Source organism: Oryzias latipes, chromosome 7, assembly GCF_053564925.1.
Source record: "Oryzias latipes strain Hd-rR chromosome 7, Olatipes_Hd-rR_3.1".
In the NCBI taxonomy this organism is placed as follows: Eukaryota; Metazoa; Chordata; class Actinopteri; order Beloniformes; family Adrianichthyidae; genus Oryzias; species Oryzias latipes.
The window spans coordinates 1,285,194-1,294,193 of NC_136243.1; the positions used below are offsets into that span (position 1 = coordinate 1,285,194).

A 9,000-nucleotide genomic window follows, 5' to 3' on the forward strand; every position below is an offset into this window, starting at 1 on the left:
AAAGGAGCACAAAGGAGAAGCTCTCCCAGAGGTTTTTCGTGGCTGAGGTTGTTTGTTGTCGATGACGTCATCTTGTCCATACTGCTCCAGTGTCTCATGTTTTGAAGCGTTAGAATGACGGGCTCCAGCACTGCATACACCACCTTCAGCCTCCGTGCACGCTCACGTCACTCTTACGGTAACTCTAAATCAAGCACACATGCGCATCTTCGCACTCACCCATGACACCCTGACTACCCTCCTCATCATCACACAAGCCCCCCCGAGGCTGAGCTTTGTGTCACTTCCTTCATTTTTCCTGAACACGCACGCGCATACACAATCACACATCCTAACGCGCAGAGAGAGAGAGAATAGTGGAGAGACAAAGACGGGATCGCGCGTTGTAGTGAAGCTACCTTAGGGTACAACGCGCATGCGCTCAAAAAACGCATACGCTTTTTTGTGTTCGTTAGAAGAGATGAGCTCGGAAATAAACCGACGTGCACGTTATGTCCGATGTTCCTGACCGGTGTGCGCACGCGTGTCTTCTTAACCTGCAGTGGAGTGTAGCGCGTGCACGCGCCGTCGCAGAAGAGGGAAAACCGAAACACTGAAAGCCAGCAGAGGATTCACGCGAGTGGAGACCCGCACGCGCAGATGCTGGGACGTTCGCACCGCACACGGCAGGAATTATGAAGGTAACGCAGAGGTTTGGTGTCGAGGTTTTCTGGTGATGAGCCGCGCGCTCGAATAGTAATAGAAGCGCTCTGTCAGCAGATCTGCAGCCTGCATAGTGCGCGTGCGTGAAACATATGTCAAAGGGTTACACCGCGTACGCGCCGATGTTTACATGGATCTGGTCTTTGTCTCCTGCCACCGTTCGACTATAGTTACAATAGAGGAAGATTTGGGGCCGGGGTGCCCCAGGTGAAGCACAGAACATTCACCCTAGCAGGTCACGTGGGCTCAGGTGCTCTTCCTGCTCCTCACTCACCTTTAGTGATCTTAGATCGTGTCAGATTAACATTTTTTTTACCTCTAGACCAGCCTGGCTTCAGTCTTACTGATAGGCAACTCGGCAGGCGAGGAAGAGTTTTGGTTTGATGGAAAACAGCTGAGATAATTCAGAAGGACCTCCCACATTCTCATGCAGGGACAGTAATCCTGGAGCAGCAGATGACATTCATTGGTGCGGTTTGCACAAGAGGTGTTGGTCAATGAGTAGCCAGAAGGTGATCAAACAGCCAACTCCCAACAGTCAGCAAGGGCACAAGTGAACAAGCCCATAACAGACAAACCACCTTCTAGGTGGAAAAGGTACAAGAAACATCTTATCCACTCTCTTCACTGCTGGATTGAATGCATATCTGAAGACTTCAGACAACCACTGCAAACATGCACCTTTGGTGCTTCAGGCTTTCAGGGTAGGAGAAACGTATGTTGAAGATCATCAAGTTACACATAAGCACAAGCTGAAAAAGTTTGTCACGGCGGCACCTACAGTCCCACTACGATTATCTCCTGATCTATGTTCAAAGTGATCTCAGTGGTCTGTTAATTACGATTAGGCTAATTTTAGCTAAAATCGACAAACCTGTGTCGTTTGCGGCAGGAGTTCATCAGAAATTCATCTCTGAGTTGTGGGCGGAACTGTTGGTGTGGAGTAAGCTTGTGCTCATTTTCCATCATTCCTTTGTTTACATCTCTCCCGCAAGCTGCTTGGAGGGGGATAGAGTGGCTAGGATGTCACCCGTAGAAAGTTGCCTTACCTTCCAGCCAAAGGAAGCCAATTCAGTCGCCATTTTTCCGCGATACAGGCGTCACCATTTGGAGCCACTCGAAAGTGATTGAGTCGGTCTGAGTCAGCGTTTCCAGAACGACTACTGTTGCTGATCACGATTTAGCTTGTTGGAAGTTTGAGGTGGGGGCACCACGTGGTTTTACTGAGGCATCTGATTGGTCAGTTTATGACTTGAATAACTTAGTTTGGGGTATTCTATGACATCATGACAGGCCAACATTGTGACAACTTAAGGTCACATGACCACAAGGTTTTCGACCAAGTATGTTTATGGTACGTGTCTGTATTGTATTTGCATTTTACATTTACACCTCCAGGTTGGTTTTGTTTTACTTTAAGGTAACATGCTAATGCTATCAGGGCTCCAGACTGCGACCAAATGGTCGCATTTTGCGACCAAAATTTGACAGTTTACAACTGAATTTTACATCCAGTCGCACATGTGTCACCAGTAAATTTGCCTCCCCCACCCTCCGTATTTTTTTATACATTAAACGTGGAAGGGGCAAGTCAATGATCAATGAAATGAGCATTGAAATAATCAATGAGACGCGAGTGCACACCCACGCAAACACAAACACACACACACACAAACTCGCACACATACCCATGAGACGCGAGCACACATGTCCTGTCTGTGAGGCGGCCAATGCGTGTGAGAAGAACAGGGAATGGCCACTGTAAGTGGCTAAAATGAGTGGAGGGGGAGGGGCCTAGAGGTAGCGCGCGTAAACATCTGTGGGAAGGAAACAGAGACAAATATCATCACAACCTGATATGTGCGTCTGAGCTATGAGCAAGCGAACTATCGATTCATTTTTCCGACCTGCGGCTAGTGTACCAGTGCCAGAGTGTACAGCAGGGGTCTCTAACACGTGGCCCGCGGGCTATTTGCGGCCCCCGAGATAATATTTTGCGGCCCCCCCCTTAATATGAAAGTTTAATGTTGATGTGTCCCGCCAGTTTGTATGAATGACACTTTTTCATTGTCGTGCGCATAGCTGACAAAGCAACCAATCACAGTGGAGTATATGACTCTTGGTGGCGTGACATTGACCAGGCTTGAAAGCAGGAGAACATTTAAGGGAGGACACCTGACAGCCCCCACCCCGGGCCACATTAAGGAGTTCCTTACTTTCCTTTTTAGAACGTATCTATTCGCTCGTAATTTTCTAAATACATGCAGTCTCTGGGCCGCACAGACCCGGAGGAGGGTTAGTTCAGGGGTCGGCAACCCAAAATGTTGAAAGAGCCAAAATGGACGAAAAAGACAAAAAACAAATATGTCTGGAGCCGCAAAATATTAAAAGCCCTATTTAAGCCTTCTAATGAAAGGCAACACATGCGATATGTATCTATATTAGATATATTAGCCTACTATCAAAATGACTAAGCTGCTTCAAATACATAATGAGTATTATTAACGATTAAATGTTTATTTGCCCTGCAGTGCATTCTGTGGAAAACGACGCGTCACGTGACTGCTCTGTTGTGGAAGTTTAACTTCATTATAATATCAATAAATTATGTTTCAATGCTTTGATAAAATTAAAGAAATGTAATAAACAAATCCGATTTTTTATGTCATTTTTATTTTGAGGATTCGAACAAAAAACAATAAAACGGAAAGTACGTGACTGTGAACTAAACAGAGTGCAATAAAACGCAGCCTGCCTTTATAAAAAAGAAAACAACAGCCTTTTGAAAAGGTAAAGTATATAAAATCAAATTAATACAGTTAAGTTTGATTTCTGTGCAAATGCCTAGCAGGTCAGTGCACGGGTAAAACACAGCAGCATCCTCTTCTCTTCTTTCACTGTACATCTCTGGCAAATACAGTCAGCTTGCGCTGGAATGACAGAACAGCTTCAAGCATTTGCGGCGCCTGCAGACTTTCATTCAGCTCGTTTAGGTGTTTGTCACAGTCATATCCACCAAAAAGTGCAGCTTTTCCAGCCACTCAGGATCTTCCAGTTTCGGGTACTTCAGGTCTTTGCTTTTCAGGAATGTTTTCACGTGATCTAAACAGACGAAAAAGTGATGACGCAAAACGTCACCCTGGACAGCCATCGGACTTTGTTGTGTAGTTGGAGATCAGAATATTCGTTTTCAACTTCATCAAGCTGTAATGGTTGCCACTACAGATGAGTTTCAGCGCATGACGTAAAGATTGAAAACTGGGTTATTTATTTCAAAGTTTTATTTCAATGAATGAGTTGTATTTGTTGTCACCCCATTGGTTCAACGGTACCAGCTGACAGGTGACAGCCAGGTGACAGGGCGACACACCTTTTTTTTGGAAGGAGACGCAGGAGCGCGAGGGGGGGGTGCACAGCTGACAGAGCTATCTCTCATACGGATGACCTTTCCCAGCTTGGATTATTGGCCTACTGAATATATTTTCCCAAAGAGCTCAGATCATCCAGGAACGAGGATCTGTGCCAGCTTCCTTGACGGGTGGAATGCGTTCCAGCGAGTGAGGCGGAGCGGCCTCCCCTCTAACGCGTGAGACTGTCGAACAATCATTTTTCCTCCAGAACATTTCTTTCTTTTGCTAGCAAAACTGCTAACAAAACTGTGGGTTTTTGTATATATTGTGTATTTGGGGAAATTGGGTTTTTGATGTTTAAGTGTTGGGACAAGTGTTTAATGTACGTTTGTCACGCTCACACAATACACGGCTGCACAACAAACTGTTATGAGTTTTTTTCTTGGTAATATTAGAGAGCAAATTGTCTTGATATTTAATGCCCCAGCCGTGGAACGGCGTTGTGACGTTCCCCTCGCTGAGTGGAGGTTGAATTGTTACAAAGCAATGCACAGAACTGACAGTGGTTCATTTACATCACTCCCTAGCGGTCTGCCACCCTGCTGGTAGGAACGTGTTTCGCAGGCTATGACGCACAGAAATGTTGAAATTTAATATTTATTCTCCACATTCTTACAGCATTGGAAAACGTTAAGAATGTTTGTGTCTTGTTTTTCCTCCTACAGAAACCATTTTAAAACAAAAAATATATTTCTCTCCCCCATCTTTTTAAATTTTTAAACATTTTTGAAAATGCTCCAGGGAGCCACTAGGGCAGCGCTAAAGAGCCGCGGGTTGCCGACCCCTGGACTAACTCAATTATATTTCATTACATGGAAGAATTTTCTTTGAGGTGGGGTTACATATATTTATTGGATGGAAATCCTGCCCACAATTAAATTGAGTTCATCCAATGACTTAATTTTTTGAGTGTGGGTAAAATTATTTTGTTGTGAAAATCAGACAATGTTGAGTATGGAAAAAAATATTTTTAAATAACGAAAAGAAAAGCACCACGGATTTGCTTTGGTTAAAAGAAACTTGTGTATGAGATACAGTTGCAGTGCTCAATGTTCTGATCATTGAATAAAATGTATTTTACAGTTTTATTCATGTGACAGACTTATTGGTGTTTTGATACCGTTTTTTTTCCAAGTTATAATTTATTAAATAAGAAGTGAAATATTGTCTCCACATTGTGACGTGTATCGTAATACTTATATCGTCAGACTCTTGCCATTCCACATCCAAATTTATTTTGTATACATTAATTTAAGATGACAAATACCCTTTTTCTCCACCATCTCTCTCATGCATATAAAAATGAAATAAATGGCCCTGCTGCAATGGACTGGCGCACCTGTCCCCCACCTTGGCCCAACAGTAGCTGGGATGGGCTCCAGACAGGAATTCAGCAGGTTCTGAAGATGGATAGATGGAAAATAAATGAATAATAACAAAATAATAAACTGAATTTTCCATGTTATGTACAGGAAAACCGAGTCATGCAAAAATAACTATATCTATTAATACTAAGAAAAGTTTTAATGTGTTAAACCCTACTTTATTTTTTAGGAAAACAAGAAAGTAAACCACCAACATCCATATCAGTTTGCCTCAATTTTTGAACTAGCAGGTTTATTACAAAATAAACTAACCAATTCAATTGGTTTAACTCTGAAGTCAAATAAATCAATGCTTTTTAGTTTTTGAAAAAAAAAAAATCAGCGAATGGCGCCCTGATGCATGGTGGGGCAGTGGTTGGCGCTCTGGCCTCACAGCAAGAAGGCCCTTCTGTCAAATCCTGGGACTGATCTGTGTGGAGTTTGCAAGTTCTCCCTATGCATGCACTGTAAACCCCAGCGAGTTGACTGAACTTAAAAATGATTAAGATTCCTCAACTGATAAAAAAGAGATCATTTACTCAAAGCTTTTTAATATTTTCCAACTTAAATTTTTTTTTTAACTAACTATATTTGTAAAATATTACTCAACTCATAAAATATGTAAGTGCATTCAAATGTTTTATAAATTCTGTAACTCATTAAATGTGTGTAGCATTAAAAATACTTAAAATTCTTTAGCTTAAAATGTTTGACTTGACTTGAAATATATTCTAAACAGAGGTTTTGACACTGTCCCACTATAAAATGTTATAAGCTAACATTGATAAAAACCAACAAACATGAAAGCCAAACAACAGTGATTGCTTAATACACTTTTTTTAATCGCTCTTTTTTTTTAAATGCACAAATTTCAAGAGGATGAAGAAACAATCAGTGCGATAAAACTGCATTATACAAAAAGTGTACGGCAGAAAAAGCAAATAATCACAACAAAAAACACAACATAACACAACACTTAAACCAACAAATAGTCCATTCTGGGAGACTCACTCAACAAAACATGTTTCAGCGTCAATAAACATCCTTTCAGTGGTTCTCAGTGGTTTGCTGTCATGACAAGCCAAGGCTCATGACAGCGTTCTGAATAAATGTGGAGGCAAGTTCAAGTTTTTTGGGGTACTGTAGGTCCAGAGCATAGATGTACCCGAAGAGTCAGCCAGATCTGTGGGACCACTGACGGCAGCATCAGGAGCGTCACCACGACAACTGAGAGGAGAACCACGACAGTGTCATCTGGAGACTAGAGAACAAAAAACACAGATGAGGTCAGACCCTCAAAGATATTCATCACACTAATGTCCAAAAGTAACATTCCTGCCACCTGTCAATGGGAATCTTTTCATGTTAACATTCTATGTTAGCTTTTAATCTACTGGCTGCGATGCTTTAACCCTTGTGCTATCTTAGATGACCCCCCCCCTTACATTGACGTGTTCTTCCTACCATGACAAAGGTGGATAAAGGTGGAAAGATTTCATGTAATCCATGGACACCAGTGAAGATCACAAATCATTGAAGAAAAAAGGTTTAGAGCACTGTCTAGTGGGTCTAGATGACCCAACTCCCAATGTTAAAGTGCCTAGGATAGCACAAGGGTTAAGGACCAACTCCAATTAAAATTGTGTTTTTAAAAAGTTTTTTAGCATTTTTCTGAAAATGGAGGACATTTATAAAATAATTTAAGATTAAAACTTTTTCTTTATTCAAATAATGGTGGATCAGGAGCAGAGGAAAATCAGCAGCAGGTTAAAGTCTCCCTGCTCTGCTCCTCCTTACCGCCTCATCTACGGCTTTGTTTGTGCCGCTAATGTTAGCTTGAGACTATTAGCTTAACTTCTACTTGTTTTAAACTTTCTTATGATTGAGATTTTTTTGAATGAAAGATAAAATATGACAATAAATGGTAGTTTCTGGAAAAAGTGATCCTTCATTTACAAATTAGTCAGAAGATGAATCTGTATCAGATGCTGCAGTGTGGAGGAGAGGACCTACTGTGGTAGGTGGAGGGAGAAATCCAATGAGGAGGAAACCCATCATTATTTTACTTTGGAGGCAGAGGATGTTTAAGAACAGTGAGGAGCAACATTGTCTAAAAATTGCAGGAACTGTGGAGCACCGTGAAAGTCTCACTCGTCACCGGAGTGGACTCCGCCTCCCGTAACAGCGGCGAGCGGACAGGACTTTTGCAGTGCTCTGCAGTTCGCAATGTTCCTGCAGTTTTTAGACAATGCTGGTGCTTGTTGATTTTGAAAAATCCAGTTGCTCCCGATCCAAAATATTGGTCGGATCAGCCTTTTCCTACAATCAGAGTCCTGGCAGATAGCTCCATCCCCACACCTTCAGCTAAAACGCCTCAAAACTGTGACGTTTTCATGTCTTTGGCTGGTCTTTGGCGTAAATGAAACGTTTCCCGCTCTTTCTCCCTCCAGAAATTGAAAGTTCACCCTTCTGTTTGCAGTCGGAGGTCCTCACATGACGACTCTGAAGTGGCACGTTTGTCTTCATCCATTTGAAAAACCTGCGGAGTCCCTGATGTTTGCCTTTCATCTTCCGTCTCATTTTTAAAACTATTTAAAAATCACTCAGTTTACAAACTACAAACAATTGACCTATTTATTATGTCACTCATTAAAATTTGAATCATAGAATATCAAAACACGTCGATGTTTATTTTGACTTTTTATTACGCTGATCTCAGTCATAGCAGCCCAGCCGGACATCAATTATAAAGGCACTGTTTATACCCTGTTACAATGTAGACATTTGTGGCTTATAAAACATGCGGCTTCTATATGTACAATTATCTTTTTCTTTTTTAATTTAGCAGGTGCAGCTTAATTTCAGGTGCGCTCAGTAGTCCCGAAATTGCAGTAATGCTGAAAAAAATGTCTTTAAAGGACGAGATATGCTTTTTGATTTTGGCTTAAAACGGCATAATCATAATTAAAAGACCATTAGGAACGATTTTATAATAGTAAAAATATAGGCAGGGTGGGACTGTAATAGTTAATGCGTCAAACTTTCCATTCCATTTTGGCTAAGTTTTTTCTACCTGTCAGTCTGCAGAATGATATAAACCAGTCCTCTTTGTTGTTATTTACTTGTGTTATTTGAATGATGATGAGTTTCAGTTGAATGATTAGACAAAAGCATTGACAGGGAGTCATGGACAGGTCTGGAAGAAGTTGGAGGCATTTTCATGCAGATAAACAGGAAGTGCAAGGACAAGTGCCCATCTCATGTTCACATCACGCTGGTCCTAAAAGAACAAAAAAATCATTACCATTGAAGCAAATGCAAAGCAAACATTTCCAATGTTTATTTAAGGTACTTTAAGAAATAATAAAATTATTCATTTTCTAGATGGCTAATTCTAGTGAGATCACAATACAGTGTTCATGGCATAATCCACTTCAGGTCAAAGACCCAAAGTCATTTTTAAGGCAAGTTACACCATGGCTTCTTACAGGTGTTTACAAATAATTTGTTATCCGTTTCTGAAT

The 9,000-nt window shown here is 41.4% G+C and overlaps 1 protein-coding gene across 3 annotated transcripts in view; it reads left to right on the forward strand.

Annotated features, from left to right (window-relative positions):
- Positions 1 to 220: 220 nt before the first annotated feature.
- Positions 221 to 9,000, forward strand: part of LOC105354474 (membrane-associated guanylate kinase, WW and PDZ domain-containing protein 3) — a 159,419-nt gene continuing 150,639 nt past the window's right edge. Inside the window, exon 1 of one of the 3 annotated variants that reach the window (XM_078950001.1) lies at positions 221 to 680. The gene's annotated coding sequence lies outside the window, so the exon portion shown is untranslated. The remainder of the gene's footprint in view (positions 681 to 9,000) is intronic. The other 2 variants (XM_078949999.1, XM_011477671.4) reach the window with 2 other exon arrangements.